We start from the raw sequence: 26570 nt of genomic DNA, 5'->3' as shown, positions 1-26570 counted from the left end.
TCTCTGATCATCCCAGGCCCACCCCAAGACGGCATAGTGCCCCAGAACCTGCATCTTTAAGTCTCTGGTTTGTCCTTGGGTGTGACCAATGGGTGGAGGTGTTTACTGGAGTCTGGAGGGTAGGATGGGAAAGCAGCTCTGGTATTTCTGCCTCTCCCTGTGCTTGGCTATGGTGTGGGCTCTGGGCACATCGTGGTCCCTGGTGTCTTACTCTTACTGGGCCAGAAATACTGTTCTTGCCTTTTAGACCATGGGAAGAGGACTCCCCTTCTCCCAAGAGTCTATAGGCCTGGGTTACTCTAACTCTAAAGCTGCCTTTGTTACATTTCTCTCTCTCTCTCTCTCTCTCTCTCCATATATATATATATGTACATATATATGTGTGTATATGACAAAAACTACAACAAAACAGTGAAATACACATGACATAACCTTTACTAGTTCTTGCCAATTTTCTCATGCACAGTTCTGAAACGTTACATATAATCATATTGTGGTGCAACCCTTACCACTGTTCATCTCCAGAACTCTTTCATCTTCCCAAACTGAAACTGTGCCACTGAGCCACTTCACATTTCCTCTTTCCTCAAGTTCTTGTAACCAGCTGACTAATGCTAGAAACTGCCTATGAATGCAGATATACAGTAATTGTCTTTCTGTAACTTGTTTATTCATGCAAATGGTGTCCTCATTATTCATCTTGGTTGTAATTTTTTTCTCAATTTAAAGGCCGAATAATTGTTTATTCTAGGGTTAGATCAATGTGGGTCTATAATAGTTTATTCTGAGTTTAGAATGCAGCGTAGGTGGCTTACACTTTTGTATTATCATTAATTATCTTGCTTTGACCAGCTTCAAGGAACTGTCTGAAATTTTGCTTTTAATTCTTTTGGAATATACCCAGAAATTAAATAGCTGGATCATGTGAAAATTATTATTTTTTGGCAAGGGGCACACATGGCGGTGCTCAGGGCTTACTCCTGGCCCTTTGCTCAGGGATCACTCTTGGCTGTGCTTGGGGGACCTCATGTGGTGTCAGGGATTGAACTGGGGTTAGCCACATGCAAGGAAAGTGCTTTAGCCCTGTATTATTTCTCTGGCCCATAATACTATTTTTAATATTTAGAGGAAACCCCACACTGAATCTATAGCCATTTTATTCGATCACATTCCTATCAATAGAATATTAGAACAAGAACTCCACATTCTTGTAGAAACTTACTGTTTATTCCCTTGGAGATTTCCAAAAGTTTTTACCCCTATTGATGATATTTGGATCTTTTCTGAGGATGCTGCTTTCTTCTGGACCCACCACAACTGAGGAACATAAATGAGTGCCTGGAAGGATAGACAATGGGATTTTCATTTCCAATCTCTTGAGCGTCGCACTCCAACTAGTTTCCAGTGAGTTTTTGATTCAGTAACAGGCAGGCTTATTTTATCTTTTTATTTATTTATTTTTTTGTGGGTGGTTTGGACCACATTTAATAGTTCTTGGGATTTACTCTGCATCTATGCTCAGGAATTGCTCCCAGAAGTGGTCGGAGACTCATACTTGGTGCCAGAAATTTGAACCCAAGTTGACCACATTCAAGGCAAGTACTTTAACTTCTGTATCTCTCTGGCCATTATTGGCAGTGCAGAATCCAAGGTCTCACACAAGAAAAGCAGTATCCTACTTTTGAGCCACATCTGAGTCCTGTTTGGCTAGCTTATTTTCATGAACAAAAGAACTAAGCTTGGACTTTTGTAGGAAGAAAAGGAGCCTCCTTCTAGCAAACTAAGGAAGGTATTAATGAGTAAAGCTGTATTTCTATAGTTCTTGACCCTCCCTTGGAAATCATAGTTGCTGCCTCCCCAGAAAACACCTACCTTTTGGATGGCCACAAGAAAAGGCAGAGAGTCAGCTTCAACCCTTCCGCCCAGCCTATCTCATTCCCTTCCTCAGCATCTTGCCTTCCCTGTTCTCCCAGCTGCCCACCAGAAGTCGTGAAAGCAGATATGCATGTCCTCAGAGTCACATTTGGGAGGCCATTACTACTCATTGGTGGGGAAGCATTGGGTGTTTGATAAGTTCTTTCCTCTCTCATCCAAGGAAAGATCCTGCCTGCACTCTGAGGCTGTCCTTTCTTCCTGCTGTGAACACAGACAGGAGCCTGAGTGTGCTTGATAGCCAGGGCTGCCCTAATTTGTTATCTCACAGTTCTGGAGGCTGCAAATTTCAAACCAAGGTGTTGGCAGGGCTGGTTATGTTCAAGGGTGGGCCTCTCTCTGGCTTGCAGCTGGCTGCCTTCTCCTTCTTCCTCTAAAATATACTTTATCCTGTGTTTCTATGCTCATATTTTCCCTCTTTTTAGGGACAACCTTCCTATTGAGTAGTGTCTGCCTTAAGGACCTTTTCTTAACTAATGACATCTGTAGTCTTTCAATATAAGCTCCCAGGCTGAGGTCCAGCAGACTAAAGGTTTAACAGATCAATGTGGGGGACATATAGTTACACTCATAACTCTAAGCTTCTTCCCTGCAACCCTAAGGAGCAAGTAACAGCTGGAAGCCAATCAACTCAGAATGGACAGGATGGGCCCAGATCCTAGATACTGTTGCTGAGCATGGATCCTGTGAGCAATGACCTTCTCTGGGATCTGGGTGATTGAGATGGGGGTGGGGCTTCCCTTAACAACAGTCAGTCAGGTTTCCTATATCTGAGGTCCACTCACCAATAAAATAAAATCTGGTACCCCGAATATAGAGGATTTTACTTTTGCTTAAATGGCAAGTTCTCAGTCCTATTGGGGTTCCTATAGTTCAATATCAATATAAAAATAGGGTAACTGAATACTAAATTTGGTCCTAGAGTTAAGGAAACAGTCTCCAGTCCTTTAAATATTCATGCTGATTAAAAGATATTTTATTTTTCAAACAAACAAAAACACCCTCTTAGTAAAGAAACAAACAGAAATGTTAAGTTTGGGGAAATTTACTTTCTCTATGTGATGGAGTTGAAGGTCAAGATGCAGAATGCAGATATGAGATCAGATCAGATCCATTGAACCCTTTTATCTGGAGTGATGGACGTGAAGATGGAAGCACCCCTGAGCATTCTTTCTAGAAGTGGTACCTTCTCACTTTCCCCTTTGCCTGGGCTTAGCCTTTACTTGAGTACACAAGAAATCCAATTTTATTTTGATCCATTTCTGCTTAATTTGTCCAGTTTCTGTTTTGAGTGGCAAAAAAACCCTACCCTTATCTTGGGTTTACCTTGTAATTCCAAATAGTAAAGGATAGTCATTGCTATTCAGAATATTCAAACAAATTAATACACAAACACCAAACAAAAATAAACAAAACCAATACATTCTCCTGCAAGAAAAAGAAAGACTTCATTTTGCTAGCTTGTTCTGATAATTTGTTAATGCCTAATTTTATTTACTTGGGTTCAAATAGGGCAGTCATGAACTTTGCTCCACTCCCAACCCTCTTCCTGCGACTCACTGGAATCTTTCAGCATAAGAGTTAGTGACTGATGGTATTAGTCTGTTGAGTCTGTTTCATACCTCTTACAGCAGCAGTGGGGACTGTAGGTTCCTGCTTCTCTGGGTTTTAGGATCTGTGGTTTTAAAGCTTATTTTCATGCTCACACTTTCTCTTATTTCTGCACATCTGGAAAGAAGAAGAGTACTTTTAGCAGCTGGTGAGAAAACAGAATGGTTGAGATATTTGCCTTGCATGCACTGACCTGGATCTGATCCTTAGCACTGCATACAGCTCCCTGAGGTCTTCCAGGGCTTGCTCTGAGCACAGAACCAGGAATAGCCCATGAGCACAACCAGATATGGCCCCACAAACTTCCCTACTTTAGCCACAAAATAAAAGAAAAAATACTTTCAGGGGAACCCAATGGATCCAAGGATTAAACACATGCTTAGTGCAAAGTCTGTCTTTAAATCTCAGAAATATAATTGGTATACAAAAAAATCTTTAATCCACACATGCTCAATAAGATTATAAACACAGGCTTTTTTTTTTTTTGCTTTTTGGGTCACACCCAGCGATGCTCAGGGGTTACTCCTGGCTCATGCACTCAGGAATTGCTCTTGGCGGTGCTCGGGGGACCATAGGGGGTGCTGGGAATCGAACCTGTGTCGGCCATGTTTGCTGTGTGCAAGGCAAATGCCCTATCAGCTGTGCTATCACTCCAGCCCCAACACAGGCATTTTTTTTTTGAAAAGGCTCAATTTATATTCTTTCCAATATTCATTAATTTATCTCTGGTCTAAGAAATAACAGGAGCCTATTTTAAACCATTGGGATTTCTAGAGTGGCCCATCTGTAAATTATTATTTATAAATCAAATCTGAACAAAGGCCCTTTTCCAGTGTGAATTAATAAGTCATACTTTGTACCAAGGAGAGCTGGAGTGCTGAATTTGAATCATTTCAGCAGGTCAGAGCAACATTGTTTGATTTATTATTGACAGATGACTTGACAATCTATTCAGACAGCTAAAATACCCAGAAACTTTTAAACATTTAAACTTTTCTGCTTAAAAGAAAAGTTTAAGAGTGCTCAGAATCAAGTATAAAAGTTAATAAAAATAGTTATTTACTGAACATAAGTCCACTACGCAAAATTTAAATGCAGATTACTGAAATTTCAGTATCCATATCCAAAAGGATTTCAGACATTCTTAGTTTGCAACTCCTCCATATCAATCTAGCGTATGGAAGTTCATTAGGAATCACTCCTATTTATGGTGTACTTGTTTTTGGGAGCCCTTTGAGACACTTTGTGTCCACAACATCCCGTGCCTGTCTGACTCTCAGGTTGTCCTCAAGTCCCCTTGGCAATATTGGGTTTTCCTTTTCCATACTTTGTGCTGGGTCATGATCAATCATGTATTACAATTCAGCTGTCTTAGGAATTGATAATTGATTCTTTCTCAACTTGAAAGAGAATTGTTTGAGCGTAGGGAGGGAATCTTATTTGATTTCATATACTGAGAATACCAACATAAAAAGCAAAGGCGTCAACCTGCGTCTTTTTTTTTAGATGGGGGTTGTTGCAATAGAATTTCCTCTTTCTTGTGATTTCTTTTTTATACCTTGGAGTGCCCTAAAAAACCAACCAACAAGTCAACGAGCAGACAAAAACTTCACAAAGATGTATTGCCACTAATATGTATTTGCTTCCTTTGGCGGCAGACACAAGTTGCCTTTGAAAATGCAAATTATCACATAAGGGGAACAGGGTCCCCTGGCAGGAAATCATGGATTTGACTGTCCAGTTTCCATCATATCGGAGATTTTCACATGCTTGGAACACACGGGGGACATGTTTGTGCCCTGTAGCCTGGGGCTAGGAGAATGAACCCAAGGGGGGGTGGTATTTTTTAAAAATCTATTTTTATTTATTTTGGGCCACACTGAGGCCTATAAAACTTGGAAAACTATGTGGTTCTTGGTGTCAAACCCAGACTTCCCATATGTGAAACACTTGCTCCAGCCCATTAAACTATCACCCAGGCATGCGTTTTGTTGTCTCATCATCTGAATCAGCTTTTTGAGTGAGAATCTACCACACCAACCTGGACATGGAGCCCAGGGCCCTATTCACAGAAGGCCTATGCTCTACACTGAAGTCACAACCCTGTCTGTCCTATATTTTGAATGGACTCACTCAGAAAAGCTGAATGTGCAAAGCTTTACCCCTACCTCCTTCCCTGACTGACAGCCAGCCCAGTCCTGAAAGGTCCTGCAGCTCAGCTTCTGCTGGTCAGCTTCAAACTGGAGGGACAAGAAGTGACCGGGGTGGGGCCTCCTCCACACCAACCAAATCTGAATCAGCATCTTTAGAAATTAACATTTTCCTCATGATAAGTGAGCAAAACCCCTTTGCATAGTTCATCACTAAATTCTTACTCCTTCAAATATTTTCTCACAGGACACTTTGGTTCATATGATGCTACATGATGCTGTTGAACTATGGACCAGAACTGCTGCCTGTTGCAGATACACATTTTTTTCTCTATTTCCCCAGCCTTCTGATGTACTTCTTCAGGATGCTGAAGGCCCTCTCTGTGGGGGAGTTGGAGTCACCTCCTCTGGATCAGAGCTGCAGATTCTGGTGGCTCCTGGCTTGGGTCCTTGGAGTGGAAGCCCTTCCAGAATGTTTCTGTGTTCCATGGCTATTTTCTCCTGTTCTCTTATTCATTGTAGAATAAAGGAAAGTAATTTGCCCCATTTTTTAAAATTTATTTTTATTTTTTAATTTTATTTATTTATTCATTTTTTAATTTTTATTAGTGAGACACCATGAGGTGCAGTTGTAGACTTACAAATTTTGTGCTTGGGTTTCAATTATACAGTGATCAAATACCCATCCCTCCACCAGTGCCCATTTCCCTCCACCACGGATCCCAGTATCCCTCCCACCCTCCATCCCCCCCATCCCACCCTGCTTCTGTGGCAGAATTTACCTAGTTTTGCACATGTTATCTGCTGCCAATTTGTCCATCTAGCAAGATATTCTACTCCATGCTGTGAGGTCCCAGGCCCGGCTCGCCTGTGACTCACAAGAGGCCGAGGTCACCTGTCATTGTTTTCAGCTGCTGCTGAGTAGGCTTCTTGGGCTACAAGGATGTGATGACAGAGGTTTGCCTGAGTGTGTGGCGCACAGATGAAGGGCTAAAAGCTCTGCTGTCCCTTATCCTTCTTGTCTCCCTCAGGGCTCCTGGCTGACAGCCAGCCCAGTCCTGAGAGGTCCTGCAGCTTAGCTTCTGCTGGTCAGCTTCAGGCTGGAGGGACAAGAAGTGGCCAGGGTGGGGCCTCCTGCACTTGTTCCCTCACAGGCCTAGTCCCTGATTTCTCTCTGCTTACAACAGTATGAGATATTCACAGAACCTGCATATCCGTGGGGGCCCTTGGAGGCCTCAGCTCTGTCACCATCATTATCCACGAGGCAGTATACTCCTGCTTCCTTCCTTCCTTCCTTCCTTCCTTCCTTCCTTCCTTCCTTCCTTCCTTCCTTCCTTCCTTCCTTCCTTTTTTCTTTTCTTTTTTTCTTTTTTTTTGCTTTTTGGGTTACACTGGCAATGCACAAGGTTACTCTTGGCTCATGCACTCAGGAATTACTCCTGGCAGTGCTCAGGGGACCACATGGGATGCTGGGAATCGAACCCGGGTTGGCCGTATGCAAAGCAAGTGCCCTACCTGCTCCAGCCTCAACCTGCTTCATTTCTGAGGTGCAGTCAACTTCCTTGTATGTAGACAACAAGTGAGAGAGCTGGGATAGGACCCTGATCTGGGGTCCCAGAATCTGGACACAGGGAAGGAGGTAGGGGTAGCAGCTTTGCCTATTCAGCTTTCCAGAGTGAGTCCATTCAAAATATAGGACAGACTGGGTTGTGGCTTCAGTGACAGAGCATAGGCCTTCTGTGAATAGGGCCCTGGGCTCCAGGTCCAGGACCAGGCTTCCCTTGAGCACCACTGGGTGTGGCCCTGCCCACCAAAGCATTAGCAGCAGCAATAATAGCAGCAAATATAGTCTGTGGAATTCAAATTCCAAAGAACAATAATTTTTTTTGTTGGCTGGAGTGATAGCACAGCGGGTAGGGCGTTCGCCTTACAAGCGGCCAACATGGCCGACCCGAGTTCGATTCCTCCGCCCCTCTTGGAGAGCCCGGCAAGCTACCGAGAGTATTCGATATGCCAGACACAGTAACAACAAAGTCTCCAATGGAGACGTTACTGGGCCCGCTCGAGCAAATCGACGATCAACGGGAGGGCCTTTACCTTTACCTTTTGTTTTTAGTGTAAGTACGTCCCATGCAGTTTTTGGGATACACTTCGCATTAGAATTTTCTATAAGATTAACCATAATGTGCTTATACTAGAAAGAAGTATTCACTGTTTACCTGGAATGCATTCAGTGCCCTGGTTTTGTGTTTCGTTTTTTCTGATTTTTGGTTTTACTTGGAAACTTAAAGATGTTACTAACATTTAGGATCCCAAGTGGATTCCAACCAGAGGAAGTCTGTACGAGGAGAATCCCAGACCCTATCCTCCTGAGTTCATGATACACTACAGCATCTACTGCCCTGTTTGATCCTCTGAGGTTACCTCTGAGGTAGAGGAAGTCGACCCAGAGGGGTGCAGAATGTCACATAGCATGATAAAAAGCAAAGTGGGAGTGCTGGGATTCTGTTCACTTGATCATCCTGTGTTTTGCAGGAGGAAACCCTGACAGGTTCTCGGGTACTCTAGATGGGTATGTCCGGGGCACATGGACTGGGGCTCAAGGGAGACTTGAAGGCTGAGAAGAACAGAAGAGAGCTCATTTCATTCACACCCTGATCATCTTTCAGCTCAGCTTCTTGTGACAAGCCCAGGCATGGAGCTGCCAACGCAGCTGGCAAGCATGGGGTCCCTTCTGTTTGGGGGCACAGCCATGGAGGGAGGAGCAGAGGACCTTGCAGAGGCAGAAGGCATGTTCCCTGGCCAGAGATCTCTCCTGAGCTGCTAACGAGGCAGTTTCATCTTCCCTCATCCCTTCCCCTCTTTGCACAGGAAGCCATTGGGTTTGCTTTGCTGCTGGACCTGACCACTTGCCTGTGTGTGGTTTTTGAGCCCAAGCTGTTTGGGTGGATTTAATTACCTTAATTGAATGGTCTTTTCACTTCTCAGTGAAGGGGAAGCCGGAAGTCAGTGGAGATGACAGAGGTTGGCTTTATCACACCCAGAAGGCCCTCACAAATAGGAATTGATTCTTCTTGCTCCTCTTTCTGGGTGTTTTTTTGAGACATTGACGCTGGCAAGCCTTAAGGAGCTGTTCAATGTAGTGAACCATGACAGCCCCCATCTGATCTGCCCATGGAAGTGCAGAGGTTGCATAAGAAGCCTCCACCACTTCAGCCCATTCTGGCACCTTGCTCTGGCCGCATGCCCTGCTGTTCACTCACCTGTGCCAACTGCCCCTTTTTGATTGTATGAGACCAGGTGCCAGCACCCTCCCGCCTGGGGAACTTTGACTGCCTTCCTTATGGGGGGACACCAGTCTCTAACCATCCACGGGCCCTGAGTGTAGGCTGTTATCAGAGGCCTCTGCTCCAGCCAGAATGGAGATTCTGGCCAAATTGAACTCTCAGAAGAAAGTATTTGCACACCCCTCCCCCCAACCTCTGCACCCCAGTCCTCAACGGAACACCCACAGTGGCTGAAACCCCCATTCAACCCACTCTCTCATTCCCAGGAACATTGCGGTGTCCATGTGGGATGTGATTTAGGGAGGACTCCAAATGGGCCAGACCAGTTCTTTGGGGCCCCAGTATCAACCACACTATCTTCTTAAAGCCCCATGAAACCAGTCTTAGCCTTTTCTGGGAGATGGAACCCTTGTTTTCCCAGTCTAGCCCTCAGAACAGGGCCATGAAGCCAGTCAGGCCACTGCAGGGTGCTGGGAATCAGACCAATAGAGTCAAATGACCAACCTAATTGGTAGGTGACTCCTGGGCACACCAGTGCTGTGTTTGACACTCATCCTAAGAGACCCTGCCTGGTGAGAACCAAGCCAAGCCAGTGTAAGACCATTATGACCTCTGACCTCCAGCTATTATTTCAATCCCCAGGGAGAGGGCCCGGACCCCGCTGCCCTATTTGCTGTACTGCAGGAGGAAAGACAAGAAGCAAGGCTTGGAGGGGAGAAGAAAGAGGAGGAAAAGAAGGAAGAGAAAGAAGATGAGGAGGAGGTCGAGGAGGAAGAGGAGGAAGAGGAAGAAAAGGAGGAGAGAGAAAAGTTGTTTTCTGGTTTCTCCCAGAAACCACTTGGCTCAGTTCTTTTCTCTGATTAAGTGACTGGGGGCACTGAGCAAGGTTTCACAGCTGACACTCTGGGGCAGATATCTGGCACCAACTGATTTCCATGGCCAATTTCCCAACCTGGTATCAGAGGCAGAATTAGGGGAGGCAGCCAGGTGGGCCCTCAGGAGATGGACCCAGTGCAGGGGCTGCCAGGGTCTCTGAACCCACGGGTTCTAACTGTACTTGCAGCTGCTCCCGGAAGGACACTTGGGCAGATCTCAACTCACAGAGCCTGTCGGCAGCCTACCTTCGGCTCTCCTTCATTTCTGGCAGCTGGGCCTTAAGGGGGATCAGACAGGCCAGCACTGATTCTGGGTGCTCCCCTCAGCTGGAAAGGAGCTCAGATCTGACTGTGCCCTGCCTTTGAGCCCTTCCGAGCATCTTAGCCTCAGGGATCATCATGTCCCAGCACCAGGGGCCCTCTGCGCTTGACCTTTATAGTAGTGAAGAGAAGAGTTGACCCCAAGCCACACTTCCTCTTCTCCCAAGTCTGCCCAGAGCCTTGGTGTGTGTGTGTGTGTGTGTGTGTGTGTGTGTGTGTGTGTGTGTGTGTGTGTGTGAAATACTACTCTTGCTCACTGCCCAGGGACAGTCCCATGAGGAATTGACTGTGAAGGGAAAGCTGGTAAGTAAGAGGGGACAGAAACGGTTTTGCTGTTCAGTCTTTTGCTGCTTTGTCCTCCAGGTCCACACCCACTGCCAGGTCAGTACAGAGTTGCTACTGTGAGAAAGATGTGCGACGCTTAGAGAAGTACTGGAGGTGTCTATAGGTGCTACTTGACACTCATTGGCTGTCATCTTTGGCTAAGTGGCACTAGGTCTGTGGGCCTCAGGCTCCTCATCTGTTGGGTAGCTCTATGCTACACACCGATGTGTTCCTCCTAGGGTTTCTCAATCTCGGTACCAGTGTCTTTCTCTGTGTCCCCCTGGGTGAGAACTGCTGTCCTCCAAATAAGACAGCATTATCCCAACACCTAAAACATCCTTTGTTCATTTATGCATTTATATATTCATTCACTCATTCTTTGCTTTTGAATCTCCCAGCATCATCTTGACCTGGGGTTCTGGAAATGATAAAACATGAGTGAGAATAAAAGAGACAGTTCTGGGCAGTGGAAAAAACAAACAAACTAGAGAGCTAGGCTGAAATCCTACTTCCAAAGTAGCAGCATTGTGGACCTGTCACTTAACCTCTGCTACACCTTCAAAACGGGACAATGAGAAGAAGTCTTGACTCGCTGTCTCACCACCCTGGATCACTCCCACACTAGAGGAAAGGAATTGTCATGAAGTTGTTCCCAAGGCAGTTGCTGTTTGAGTGCTTCCAGATGCCCAGAGCCACCTACCAAATAGTTTCTGTTCCATCACCAAGCCAGGGTAATGTCAGGGCCAGAGGAAGCCCAGTGAGTCCTGGTAACTAATCTTGTGCTTTGTTTGCAGGATGCTGGTCTGTAAGTAAATTTGTGCATGTCCTTTGATTCTGCCCATCAGCCAGAATCAGAGGGCTTAGACTTGTCTGTTTTTTGTTTAACACACAGTGAGAAATATGTTTCCATCATAGCAAGGGCTATGTTCAGATACACACACACATACACATTTGCATATATATATATATATATATATATACACACATGAATTTTCAAGGAAAATTCATGAAGTCAAATTGGCTCTGCTTAAATGTACCATTCTGATGTTTTTATTCTATTCTATTTTCCATTAAAAAACATTTGCAATTTAATTAAGAATTTCAGGGCCTAACAATGAGTTGTAGTCTGTACTGCTGTTCCTTTATAAAACTGTCCTGATCAGATACTCCAGCATGGTCCTGATTAAGTTCATTCTTCTGCTGTCCTATTTACAGTTGATGATTGGTTTTCATCTGGAAGAAGAAATGGAAACCCGAGGCCCAAACACAGTAACTGACAGGTCTGACGAGATTCACATGGGAGGAGGAGACGACAGAGGGAAGGTCAGCCCTTACCTTTCAACTTAGGTTCTTGATTTCTGTCTTGACACTGCCTGGCTTACCGAAGTCATTAATTTGTTAAATAAATAAATAAACGAGTGAGTGAATAAATGAATAAGGGGACCTGCCTCCTCTTATGGAGTATCTGGCAAGAGACAGGTACTTTATATAATCCAAAATTATGAGCTCATATTTAGGACTATGTAACTCACACTGGGAACAGATTGTGAAGTGGACATTGCTCTTGCTTTTCACAGCAGAGGAACATAGAGTCCGAATAAGTTTAATGCCCAGCGGTGCGAGGCCTCAGCCTGCAGCTGCTGGAGAAGTAGAGGGCCCCTGTGAACTGTGATTATAAGAGCATCCTCAAGGAACATCTGAAATGCCGGCACAGCTCAGTGTAATACTAAACTCCTGGGGAGCCATCTCTCCCGGGTTTTCTGTACCCCTACATTCCAGTTTATAATCCCAAAGTCTCCTTAAAAATCATCTTACTACTCAGTCACAGGATGTCTTGGTCCCTGCACTCATTACACCTGGAGAGCACATTCACCATGCAAGTCCTTTTTTTTTAAATTTTTATTAGTGAAACACCATGAGGTACAGTTGTAGACTTACAAATTTTTGTGCTTGGGTTTCAGTTATACAATGATTGAGTACTCATCCCTCCACCAGTGCCCATTCTTCACCCCCACTGATCCTAGTATCCCTCCCACCCCCCATTCCCCCCATGCCACCCTTCCTCTGTGGCAGGGCATTCCCTTTTGTTCTCTCTCTCCTTTTGGGTGCTGTGGTTTGCAAAAGAGGCATTGAGTGGAGATCATGTTCGGTCTATAGTCTACTTTCAGCATGCATCTTCCATCCTGGGAGGATCCTCTCAACACCCTTTACTTGGTACTCCCTTCTCTATTTGAGCTGCCTTTTTCCCTAGCATGTGCAGCTGGCCTCCAAGCCATGGAATGAACCTCCTGGTACTTATCTCGGCTATTCTGTCACCATGCAAGTCTTAAACACTGCCTTGCTCCTGAAGGCCAGGCTCTCCTGTTATAAGATGTGGAATCAGACAGGTTTTCGGCAAGTTCCACAATTTTCCCAAGTTTCACTATTATTCTATGGAACATGCAGCTAACGGGAAGGCAGAACCAGCTGTCTGGTACTGGTACTTCCTGGATAGAACCTACAGATCAGGAAGGAAATGGGTGCTGTAGGGACTATTAGAGCTTATGGAGAGACTCATCTAGGGCTCTTGAGCAGAGGCCTTGAGTTTTGTGTCCAGATTTATTTTCCTCCCATTTGTATCCCTTGGAAAGAATTGGATAGCAGAATCTGCAGGTCAGACTGCACCACAGCAGGGCTAACTGATAAACAGAAGTGGCTGGGGAAGAGTAGCCAGAGGCACCGGTCTGGAGGAGAGGAAGGTAGCAGATCAAGTCCCTTGGTTGATTTGATTTTGTGCTGTCCTTGAACAGTAACATCTCTGCTTCCCACTGCCTCGGCAATGCCATAGCCTCCTGTGAAGACACCAGATCTCCAATCTAAATAGGTGCAGGAGACCCAAGAGGAGAGAGAGAACAAAATAGAATGACCTGCCACAGCGGCAGGATGGTATGGGGGGGGGAGTGGAGGATGGGAGAGATACTGGGATCAGTGGTGGTAGAGAATGGGCACTGGTGGAGGGATGGGTATTCAATCATTGTATAACTGAAACCCAAGCACAAAAAATTTGTAAGTCTACAACTGTACCTCATGGTGTTTCACTAATAAAAATTTAAAAAAATAGGTGCAGGAGAGTCAAAATGTAAAGCAACGAACAGCACAGTTTCCCAAGGAGATGTCCTTAGGTTACATCCTGTAGCTTATATTTCTACTACAAGGTCTACAGAGCAGGCCAAGGGAAAAATAACTGTTCATCTCAACACATAGTGGCTGAAAAGTGATATTCAAGCAAGTGAGGAAGCAGAGGAATTTGTTGCTTCTAATGGTGGAGCCGTCAAAGAGGAAAGTAAGAGGCAGATGGGAGGTAACTGCTGAAAGAGAGGAGTCAGGGGCCCCTGGCACATTGATGGCATAGAAGTGGCACTAAACCAGTGCCAAAACTGTAAGCATGAGACCCAGACTACAATATCCACACTTAAATTTTTGCCTGTCAAAGAGTCAGACTGAGGAGTGAGAGGGAACCTGAGGACATTGGTGGAAGAAAGCTGACACTGGTGGTGGGGTTGGTGTTCTCAGATTATATTTCTGAAACTCTATTATGAATAGCTTTATAAATATGGTGCCCCAGTAAAAAAGCCCTAAAGTTGCTTTTTACCCTCTGGAGAAGATCCATTCTGTCTTGAACACCCCCCCTCCCTCCCACCTTCCCCCCTCACATTTCCTCTAAATTTCTTACAATAAAAACTATTTTGTTTCAATAAAAAAAACAAGACATCAACAAAAAATAAAGTTCAAATGTAGAGGAACTGAATAGCCTGCTTGAATAAAAAGTTAAAACAACAGAACATTGCTAAATGAAATGAGAAAACCTACCAATAGTATGATTTATAACAACAACAGAGAAATGGTTAAAAAGCTTTAAATAGACTGAAACCTAATCATAAACAGCTTTGTAAGGGTCTATCTCACAGTTATTCAATTAAAACAAATGAACACACAAACAAAAGCTTCAAATAGAAATAGTGGACCTTAAGATATACAGTAGTTGGGGACAGACTTATAGTACAACAGGTAGGGAAGTTGCCTTGCACATGGTCAACCTGGGTTCCATCCCTGGCATCCAATATCATCCCCTGAACCCTGCTGGGAGTGGTCCCTGAACACAGAGCCAGGAGTAAGCCCTGAGCAGAGCAGGGTATGGCCCCAAACCAAAATCAAAACAATAGTCAAATATATATATATATATATATATATATATATGATATAGTAGTCAAGCTAAACCCTACAATAGAGAATTGTAATTAGTAAACAAGGAGAGATAGTCAGTAGAATTGGTGGATGGAAAATACGGCAGTGAATATAGCACAACAGAAAAATTAGAAAAAAGGATGGTAAAGTATGAAAACAATCTAAGAGCCTTGTGAGACTATATCAACAGAAGTAATAACACATTATAGGACTCCCAGAAGAAGAGAAAATAATGGAAATCCCATTGAAGAAATAATAGATTTAAATATAATAGAATATGTAATAGAGCTTCCTTATTTTGGGAAAAGAACTAAACATCCATAAACAAGAGACTCAAGAAGTCCCAAACCGACACACTCCAAGATGTAGTATAATTACAGTGTGAACAAATAAGTATTGGGAGGGAGATCCCTCAAGAGGCTAAGTACTTGCTTTGTAGGTACTCTGGGTTTTATCCCTGTCACTGAATGGACCCCTGGACACTGAGCTGGGAGTAGCCTCTGACCACCCCTAGCCACCACTCCAAAAAACAAACAAAAAACCCCCACCAGAATGCTATAAGCATAAATGGATAAAAAAAATTGTAACCAAACTCCCTTAAGATTATCTAGACTATAGGAATCATAAAGGCCCTCCAGTTGATCGTCGATTTGCTCGAGCGGGCCCAGTAACGTCTCCATTGGAGACTTTGTTGTTACTGTGTCTGGCATGTCGAATACTCTCGGTAGCTTGCCGGGCTCTCCGAGAGGGGCGGAGGAATCGAACTCGGGTCGGCCATGTTGGCCGCTTGTAAGGCGAATGCCCTACCCACTGTGCTATCGCTCCAGCTCCATAGGAATCATATAAGACATAAAGACAGAAGATACAAGATATTTAAGGCAAAATATTTAAAGTTTTGAAGGAAAAGTATTTTCAACCAATAATACTTTATCCTGTCAGATTATCACAGTGTCCAGGATGGATGGTTTTTACAGAGAAACAAAAATTGAAATAACTTACCACCACCAAATTGACCTTTCAAGAAATAGTAGAGAGTTTTATAAAATAAAATGCATGGCTAGAGAAATAGGATAGGGACAAAGGGCATGCCTTGCACCTGACTGACCCAGATTCAATCGACAGAAACTCACGTATTCCCCTGAGTCCAGCGGGAGTGATGCCTGAACACAGAGAAACAAATAAGCCTTGAGCAAAACTGGGTGTGGTGCCACCTTCCTCCCCAAAGACTTAGAAATGAAAGGAAAAATTACAACAGAATTAGAGTAGAAATACAAGGGATTATAAGAGGCTACCACAAACACAAAATAGCAATAAATTTGATAATGCAGAAGAAAGAGATATTAAATGTTTTTATTTATTTAGTAAGTAAAGGCCCTCCCGTTGATCATCGATTTGCTCGAGCGGGCCCAGTAACGTCTCCATTGGAGACTTTGTTGTTACTGTGTCTGGCATATCGAATACTCTCGGTAGCTTGCCGGGCTCTCCGAGAGGGGCGGAGGAATCGAACTCGGGTCGGCCATGTTGGCTGCGTGCAAGGCAAACGCCCTACCCGCTGTGCTATTTAGGGCTAGAAAGATAGTATAGGAGACTAAGGTGCTTGCTTTGCATGTAGCCAACCCATTTGATCCCCAGCAACACATAGTTTCCTGACAACTGCCAGGAGTGACTCCTAAGCACAAAGCCAGGGGTAATCCATGAACACTGCTGGGCATAGCCACAAAACAAAAAGAAGTATTTATTTATTTAGAATTTTTAGCCATTGATATTTACTATAGGTAACATGGTTACAATAGTGTTAATGGTTATGCTTTTGGTGTACAAAGTTATCTTTCTCCTTATTGCTTGGTAATCTAAATTTTGTAAACCAAGGGCAAATGCTTGTTATTATTTAATACTGTCTATTTCTTCTACCGAGAGTATTCGATATGCCAGACACAGTAACAACAAATCTCCAATGGAGACGTTACTGGGCCCGCTCGAGCAAATCAACGATCAACGGGAGGGCCTTTACCTTTTACCTTTACATTACAGATGAATAATATTGGCATTCATCTTTCTCCCTCTGACTTATTTTGCTTAACATGACACCTCTATTCTCACCCACTTTGAGTAGAACTGTAGTAAAAAGTGGTTAAATTTTAGATAAATATAATTAGAAACAAAGATATATAGAACACTTAAATTGCTATCACAACTATGAAAATTGAGATAGTAATAAACTCCCTCAAACCAAAAGTCCTAAATAAGTTGGCTTCACCAATGAATTTTACAAAAATTTTGAAGAAGAGTCTAAGCTTATTCTCCTAAGATGTCTCAAAAATATTAAAGAAAAGTAATACTTCCAAATACAGTTTATAAGACTAACAATATTCTGATATTCAAAATAGAAAGGTACATCACCCCCCAAATAAATAGAAGTCATAGATTAACCTATCTGATGAGTGCAGACACAAAAATTCACAATGAAATACTAGCATATTGAATTCATCTATGTTTTAAAAGGTTCATACATCATGACCAATGACCAAACCCTATTTTAATCATGAGATAGTTGGTTTAACATATGTAAGTCAATCAATGCAGTATACTATATCAGTAGAGGAAAGATGAAAATCTTAATGCTATCAATAAATATGAAAAAAGTATTCAACAAGATTCACCACCCCCAAACTCAATAAAATAGAAGGAGTATATCTCAGTTAATAAAAGTCCCATGCAACAAACCCATAGATAATTTCATACTCGGTGGTGAAAAGCTGAAAACTTTTTCTTTAAAACCGGACAAGGCCATTCACTATCTATTTACCACATCTATTGAAATTCATGAAATTTTAGAGGTTTTATCCAGGACAATTAGGCAACAAGAAATAAAAGAAATCTTGATGGTATTATAATATATGTATATAACTCTAAAGATTTCTTACATCAAAAACTGTTAGAAATCATTAATGGGTACTGCAAAATGGCTGGTTACAAAATTAACATGCAAAATATGTTTCAGGGCTGGGCCTGGAGCGCAGCAGTAAAATGCATGCTTTGTGTGAATGGCAACCTGGTTCAATCAGTAGCAAAACACACACACACACACACACACACCACACCACACCACACACACACAGATGCACACATACACACAGTTGATTTCCTATATGCAAATAATGAAGGAGAAGAATAAACCTAATTGTATCCAAAAGAATCAACTACTGAAGTATAAATTTATCAAGGGAGGTGAATACCTGTATAACAAAAGCTACACGGTCCTCCCATTGTTCATTGATTTGCTCAAGCAGGCCCAGTAACGTCTCTGTCGTGAGACTTGTTGTTACCGTGTTTGGCATATTGAATACGTCATGGGTAGCTTGCCAGGCTCTGCCATGCGGGTGAGATACTCTCGGTAGCTTGCTGGGCTCTCTGAGAGGGGTGGAGGAATCGAACTCGGGTTGGCCATGTTGGCTGCATGCAAGGCAAATGCCCTACCGCTGTGCTATCGCTCCAGCCCAATAAAAACTACAAGACATGTTAAAAGACACGAACCAGACAGAAAAAGGTAGATGTACAAGTAGAATGAACATGTTGATGTACATGTACGTTAGTGGGGAGAATTAATATACTCAAATGTCCATTTTACCAGAGTAACATGCATTTTAATGAAACCCAATAAAAATTTCAATGAATTTAAGGAAATAGAGCATAAAAGATTGAAGTTTCTATAAAATCTTGAAAGACCTTGATCAACTACTGCAGTCTTGAGGAAGAAAAAGAAAAATGAAGTCATCATGTTAACTGTTTCAAATTATAACCCAAAGCAAAATAATTAAAACTATATGGTATTGGAATAAAAATTGATGCACAGATAAAATGACATGCTTCTGAGAGCCCAGAAATATACTCATAAATTTATCGATATTTAATTTCCAATCTGAGGAAATAGCTGAGGAGATAGCTCGGGGGGTCAGGAGGGCATGTCTTGCAAGCTCAAGGTCCTGAGTTGAACCCTGACTCAATGTTCTCGTACAGTGGTTGTTTAATAAAACGGGGGTGGGGTGGGAATATTGGCAGTGAAACTGAAAAAGCATCTTTGGGGAATCCCAACTTGGGCAGAGAGGAGAGGTTCCAGGCTGGACTTTCAGAACAGTGGGGTGAGGAGGCTTTGCAGAGTTCTCCCTCTCAGTGGACCCAATGTCTACACTACAATGGCATCTCAAGGCTGGGAGGCAAAGACTGAGAACCAGGGTCACTGGAGCCATCCTGAGCGTCCACATCCTGCTGGAAAGTTACTATTTACTTCCCTCCCCCTACCTGTTACAAGCTTTATAGCCTTTTCTCTTAATGTTCCCAACCACCAGCAAGTCAGATAGGGTTGGTGCCTAGGAAATCTGAGGGAGGGGAAATGAGGATCACTCCAGGACCCAGAGCAGGAAGTGGCAGAGCTGGAAGTCACATGCAGTGTTTTGGGGCTCTAAGAATCTCTCCCCACCCCAGACAGTCAAAGCAAATAGGTACCAGGGGTGGGGTTGGGGTCGGGGTGGTCTCCTATGCCAGGCTGGGGAGGGCTGCCCCTCACTTTTCTTTCTCATGGCCCTTCTCTTCCTACCAGGGAACAGAGCCGAGCTTGAGAAGACAGTGGGGACCTGGCAGAGTTTTTATTTATTTATTTATTTGCTTCTTGGGTCACACCTGGCAATGCTCAAGGGATACTCCTGGTTCTGCACTCAGGAATTACTCCTGGCAGTGCTCAGGGGACCATATGGGATGCTGGAAATCAAAACCTGGTCAGCCGTGTGCAAGGCAAACACCCTACACGCTGTGCTATTGCTCTAGCCCTGATCTGGTAGAGTTGTGGGGAGTGAAATAAAGGAGGCCGTCATCATGGCTCCAGCTCACTAGGCTGGCATGCATCCGGGATGGAGGAATCTGTGCTCCTCTTCTTCTCTAAACAGGTGCTCCTCAGTATCCAGGGCCCTTGCAGATCTTGTTAGACAGATTGCTGGGCCCCACTGCAGAGATGTGCCTTTGGGAGGTCAGAGTCTGGGGAAACAATTGCAGGCTTACTCCTGCCCTCAGCCTGGCACTATTAGAGATTGCAATTTTCTAGGTGGATGTGCTGGCAAGTCATGGGCTCGTGGGCCACTTGGGCCACGTGGTTGTCCATGATAATGTTCGTGGCTATGTCTGACTTGTTCTAGGCTTTGCTAAACATGTATAGGGTATGGAGAGGAGTCAGAAATTCCCCCTTCTCCAAAGGTGGTCACCGATGAGAGTGGAAGAGGCAGAGGTCAGTGGAAGATGCGAGGGCCCTGGGCTGCAAGAAGAGGGTCTTATTGCTCAGAGTTTGCTAGAGGACAAAGGCCCAAGAGCTGTGAATTGCTGACCATGCACAGGGAGAAGGACTGGAAAGAGCTCAAAGTCAGACCAGGGTCTCCCAGTTTCTGTCTCTGAGCTCAGCAAGTTACTGTACTTCTCCCAGCCTCTGTTCCTTCACCTGTTTTCTGGGTGTTTGTGTAGGGAGAGGTAGAACACAGATCTCAGAAGAGACTCAGAAGAGATCAGAGTCATGATGGAACTTTCAACACAAGGGGTGTTGAATTTGTGAAACAGGTAGCAAGGGAAGGAATCCCTTTATCTACCGTAGTAGGATTAAGAAGTGCCTTAAAAGAACACATGCATGTGTGCATGCATGCGTGTGTGTGTGTGTGTGTGTGTGACACACATGTGAATGTGTGAAAAGCACATAGTAGGTGCTCACTAAATACCAGCTTGCACTATTGCTTCTGATCCCCAGATGGGGGCAGTATAACATTGTGGGAAGGGCAATCAGGCACCCTCGAGAGTGCTTTCGGTTGTAAGGGCTGTGATTGGCTGTTAACCAATTGGTAAACCTCTTTGAGTTTGGGTTTTTTCATCTGTAAAGTGGGCTGGAGCAATAGCACAGCGGTAGGGCGTTTGACTTACAGGCAGTCAACATGGCCAACCCGAGTTCGATTCCTCCGCCTCTCTCAGAGAGCCTGGCAAGATACCGAGAGTATCTCACCCGCACGGCAGAGCCTGGCGAGCTACCCGTGATGTATTCTATATGCCAAACACAGTAACAAGTCTCACAATGGAGACTTTTTACTGGGCCAGCTAGAGGACCGTGACCGTGACATCTGTAAAGTGGGACTAATGATTGTCTCTGGCTCAAGAACCCTGTGAGAACTCAAGTATGTCAAGGCATCTAACAACCACCTGGTGAAAGACATATGATCCTCATTCCCCTCCTGTAACCTGTTTAACCCAGGATGGGGGCGAGGGTTAGGAGGGTGAGAAGTAGCAGCGAGATTTTAGTGATGGGCCCCAGGCTGTCTTCACTTTTCTCTAACTTAGGAGGGAGAGAGGGAGGAAGAGGTGACCAGAGGCCCCTCCCCCTCAATGGGCTCCCATCATTTGCTCTCTTTGTCCAGGTTCTCAGGAAACCAGCTCCTTAGGACTGTGTCCCCTCAAATAATTTGCCTCTTCTGGGCCAGCACCCTGACAGATGTGACAAAACTTGGCTGCTCAGTCCAGTTCATATTTCTACTTTTTTTTTTTTGCTTTTTTGGGTCACACCTGGTGATGCACAGGGGTTACTCCTGGCTCTGAACTCAGGAGTCACTCCTGGCGGTGCTCAAGGGACCATATGGGATGCTGGGAATCGAACCCGAGTTGGCCGCGTGCAAAGCAAACGCCCTACCCACTGTGCTCTCTCTCCAGCCCCTCCAGTTCATATTTCTGCCCTCACCCTTCACACTTTGGGTTAGAGTCAGATAAATGTGCTCCAACATGAAACTTCTCTTCCTTGGCAGGGGAGAGTGTGTGTGTGAGAGAGAGCAGGTCATCCCAGCTAATGCTGCAGTGCTCTGTGTTGCCCAGAAAACTGCCCATGATCTCATAAGAATGGAATCATTACTTTCCCCTCAGGGTTGGCCCACCACCCAAGGCGCCACCCTTTTGTCTTTCTTGGGCACAAAGGTGAGAGTAATATCGAAGGGAGAATGCCCAGCAGTAGCCCTCAACTGGGATCTGTCCTCCAAGGTTCCAACTGCTGTTTTCAACCGAGCAAAGGACATACCTCAGCTTAGATCAGGAGCACTGAGCTTTCTCTTGGGGCACCTCTGGAAGAAAAAGCCTCAAAGTGGAGTTTAAGCAGAACATGAAAAAATAAGTCCACCTACAAGGCTGTTGAGAGAAGAAAGCATTTGGTGCAATTCCATTATACACCTGGTGCTTTGCATGGATTTATTCCTCTATTGCATGAAGGACCCTTTGAGATGCAATTCTATTGTTTGGCAGTCAATAAGTGGTGTTGATGTTCCCCATTTTAGAGAAAAGGATGTGGAGGTTCAGGAACTGGCTGAGAAGGGCAAAGTGGGCTCCTGAATCCTCTATTTCCTCGTGTCTGGAGATTGAGGCTCAGCTTGGTGCACTAAGGGACTAGCCTGCCTAAGCTGATGCCTTTCCCAGCCAAAGTTCGGACTGCAGGAATTTTATTGGAGCTCTAGGTCTAGGAGATTGGGGGAAGTGCCAGAAGGGCATGGCTTTGGGGCTGGAGAGATAGTACGGGGGTGGGGGTAGATCCTGGCACTATATACCCTCCTGAGCATCACTCAGCCTTTGCGGTCCCTGGCACTGCAGAGCCCAAGGAGCATCTCATCCTTGGCCCATGCACTGAATTGATGATCTTGTTGGTGGAATATAGCTGTGTCTGCCCCCAAGTCCCCTGAGCAATGCTTGTGATTGCACTTCCTCTCCCCCACCCCAATACACACATACACACACACACACACACACACACACACACACGGGATTTGGACTCAGGTCTCAGGCCCTTGGAGGCTGTGCGTTCTGGAGTCAGTGATGGTCCTCTTGGAGTTTCAGAAAGCATAAGTGCCACCATGCCCGACTGTGAGACTAAAGCAAGCACGCAAGTACACTGCACACAAGAGTAATGCTGCTGGGGGTGGCTGCCCGGAGAGCATATCTTACCCCATGGGGCTGTGTTCTGACCCCTTGACCTCTATGAGCCCGCTGTTCTGACCTTCCTCAGTGAGGGGCTGACGGGGCAGACTTGGAGTCTGACTAGGACAGGGCAAGCCAGCATGACCAGACATTGTCTGGAGAGCTCAGAGCACGAGGCATGAGGCCAGCCTCCTGGGGGCGGAGAGCACTGGGATGTTCAAGCCAGTCCAGATACTCCTCCCTCAGGCCAGGGCCTCCGTAAACTGCAGAGGAAAATGTCGGGGGTGGGACTTAGCTGAGACAAACCTCTCCTTTAGCTCAGCCCCGGGGCATGTAGCAGCGCCAGGTCCTCCAAGGGCCTCCTCTGGAATAGGAGACTATTGAGGTCAGCGGTCAGTGCCCAGGGATACTTCTGCTGTCCCACAGATACCTCTGGGGCTTGGTCATGGATTCAGAAGCCTTCCCTAGCTCTGGCTGCCTGCTTGGTGCTCACATCCTTTTCCAGGTAGGGCTGTGTCCAGGTGGGCCCTACTGAGAACAGGGCCCTCCTCAGCTCATGTACAAGGCCCAAGGGCCCCGTCCCCTTTCTCCCTAGTAAGATAGGTCTGGCCAGTTCTGTAGAGGCAGCCTGGGTGCGTGCTTGGCTCTCCAGATGCACTGACAGTCACGTCCCAAACTCTGACTCTGGGCCCCAGAGCTGAGAGGCTGAGGACTGTGAGCTGGGATCGAACGCACCTCACCCCATTAGTCTCATCTGTCTCACCCCCTTTGAGAACCCACCTTAACCTCCATCAACACATAGGAGGCCAGGGATGACTCACACACAGCCCCCTCTAGGGAATGTTCCAGAACAATTTGGATGACTTGTGCCGGAGGTGATACATCTCAGTAATGTTCCACAAGCTCCTTTTGGGGAGCTCTGATCTATACACCTTGGCTCCTAGTCCCACCACCCCACGTCCTCATGACATGGGAAGTAAATCAAAAATAAGACGACTCTGGGGTTTTCCTGACCTAGAAAGCGATAAAGCGCGATTGGTGAAATTAGAAATCAGGTTGGATTTTGCTCAAAGGTGCTTTAACCCTTCCCATGGAGACCACGAAAGGCCCTGCTAGTGGCTATGTGAGAGTCGTCTCCTCTCAACACTCTGCTTCTCTCTGATAACCTGGGCTGATGGCATGAACTCCTGAGAGACAGCAAGGGATGGTCCCAGGCTGCAGTGACTGAGATTTCTGGCATCCACTGGAGCGATAGGGCTATTTCCAGACATGGGTCTTCCCCTTTTCTGTAGGGGTCTCCAGGACTTCCCAAGAGTCAAGTGCCAAGAGACAGAAAACACCAAGCTGGTGGTTTGCATCCTGGGCTGAAGAATCCAGGGGTGGCCACGTTCTCCCTTCCAGGACTCTTGGTTCTCTCGGCCCTCCCTGTCCCCTTCCCGCACCTCTCTCTGCTGTGTGTCTGGAGGATTAGAGGCCCTCTGGATCAAGGATCCTATATTGAAGAATCTCCTTTCTTCCCAGTGGGCACAAGAGCCCCCTTCTCAAAGAGGAGGCACACTTGTTGTCCCCAAGACCCAAAAGCAACTGCATGCTGGACTGGGGTCACCCGCAGATGTCTATTTATACCCACCCCGATAAGCACAATCTGCCCTGCTCAGCCCAGGCCTCACTCCACAGCAGAGCGACCCTCACAGTGGCAAAGGAAATGTCTTCTCTGCCAGCCAGATGCAATAAACCAATCCCGAGGATGCCAGGGGTTCCCAGGGCCAGCTTGTTTTGAGGGGTAGCCCATAGGCAGTCAATATCTTAAACTGAGAGAGAGAGGGAGGGAGAGAGAGAGAGAGAGAGAGAGAGAGAGAGAGAGGTGTGCTAAATTGACACATCCCAAGGAGTGTTCTTTTACAACAGGGGCCAGTGAACTTTTTCAGAAGGATCATATTGTAGATTTTATTTTGCTCTCTGCTGACTATATGGCCTACACTATTTGGGCATGAAAGCAGCCACAGACTGCTTTCATATGGATATGGATGGATGTAGCTATGTGTCAGTAAAACTTTATTTATACAGTTGGGTGCTCAACTCAGAGTCATATACTTTACTAGCCACTCAAGTAAAGGAATTCAAATGCTGGAAAATAGGATCTTCCTTAACACAAACATTTATTTAATAAGCTCTCCATGGTTCTTAGAATTACAGCTTTTAAAAATATGGCTGCAAATATTTATAAATAATCCTGATAAGCCCAATTATTCCAATAAATGCAATTGAATTAGATGCATTAAAAATATTAAAAAAAAACTTTGCATGAACTGGACCTGGGTTCAATCCCTGACATCTCATGTGGTCTCCCAAGCCCAGATAGAAATGATCCCTGAGTGCAGAGCCAGGAGTAATTCCTGAGCACTGCTGGGTGTGGTCCCCAAGAGCTTTTGTTGGGTGAAGGAGAGAGCTTGATGAGGTACAGCAAATACTCCACATATGGAAGTCCTGGTTTTAATTCCTGGCTCTGCATGGCCCCAAGGTTTCTCAAGCATGGCCAGGAATGACCCTGAGCACCAAGCCGGAAGTAACCCCTGAGTGCTGCTGGGTATGGCAATTAAACAAAATAAAAAATAGTATTTGTTTCCTAACCACTTTGAGTGAGATGCAATGATGGAGTGAAAGAATAGGAAGTTCCCATTTACCTCTCTGTCCCTGCCCCCCACCTCCCCGAATAGCTTCCTAAGTAATCAGCATTCAAGGGTGCATTTTAAAGCCTTAAAAAAAATCAAACATTTTAAAGTCTATTCAGCTTTCTACACAGATTCACAATTGTTCTATTAAAAGATCAACTTGGGGTGGGGTGGGATTTCAGATTTGGCCAAGCCCTCTTCCGTGGGGTTCTGATCAAAGATTATTCCTTCCGGGGACCTGGGGCACAGTGTTGAGGACACACAGGCTCTGGAAACCAGGGGTCAGGATTTCCCAGTGAGCAGCCCTGGGAGACTGCCTGTCCCTTCACTGGCCCAGCCAGTCTCCTGCCATAGCCCCCGAGCTCCCGGGATGTACCTCATTGGCAGTGTAGTGACCTGAACAGACTAGTGACCCCAGCAGCCATGTGGTCTCAGAGTCGAATGGATGGAAGAAGGAAATCATGCATACTTGTATATACACTATGTGTTATACAGCTCACTCTTATTGTCTACACAGCAATCTGCATCCACAGCACAACTGCCCGCTGGGAACCTCAGACCCCCACCTTTGCCTGGCGACTCACACCCCTTTTGCACAAGGCCCCGGCACACCACACAGCTCCATCTCACAAGCCCTCCCAGAGCAGCCCTGTGGAGCCGGAGCTCCTGGCCTCTGGCCTCCGCTGAGAGGCCAGACACGATTCTGCATCCTACCTTCCACTCGCCAGTGTCCCGGCTGCTTGCTCTTCAGTCCTCCCCAGAAACAAGCGAGAACCCCAACTCTTCCACGCGTTCAGCAACTTGGCTCTTCCCAGCAGCCGAAACTTCCCCAAACTCTCACATCTGACAAATCATCCCGCTGGAGAGAAATCGGTGGCCAGAAACGGACCGGACCCTGGACGTTCACGAAGCGTCCCTAAAGACAGACCTAGCAGGGGGAAACCAAATGGTGTTCTTGGTGGGGAAGAGGCAAACAGTACGCTCTGCAACACCCGCGTGGTGTCAAGTAACAGTCAGATTAAACAAACAGCCTCAGCAGCTATTTTTACATCCAGATCAGCCACGGGTAATAGATAACTTGGGGAGTGAGAAATTGCTCGCCACTACCCTAACCCGGGTCCCAACTTCCACCCCGAAAGGATTTCTAAAGATATTCCCACACCTAGACACAAATCAAAGCGTTCCAAGGTGTGAAGGAAA

The 26570-nt window shown here is 45.4% G+C and overlaps 1 long non-coding RNA gene across 1 annotated transcript; it reads right to left on the bottom strand.

Annotated features, from left to right (window-relative positions):
- Positions 1-1219: 1219 nt before the first annotated feature.
- Positions 1220-26319, bottom strand: LOC130038678 (uncharacterized). The gene is made up of 3 exons (XR_008794753.1): positions 26085-26319; positions 3555-3660; positions 1220-1338 (listed from the first exon to the last, which is right to left on the bottom strand). It is a non-coding gene; the product is annotated as an uncharacterized LOC130038678 (long non-coding RNA).
- Positions 26320-26570: the final 251 nt, after the last annotated feature.

This window comes from Sorex fumeus, unplaced genomic scaffold (genome assembly GCF_029834395.1).
Source record: "Sorex fumeus unplaced genomic scaffold, SorFum_2.1 ptg000078l, whole genome shotgun sequence".
Taxonomy (NCBI): Eukaryota; Metazoa; Chordata; class Mammalia; order Eulipotyphla; family Soricidae; genus Sorex; species Sorex fumeus.
This window is presented reverse-complemented; position numbering and strand designations above follow the sequence as displayed.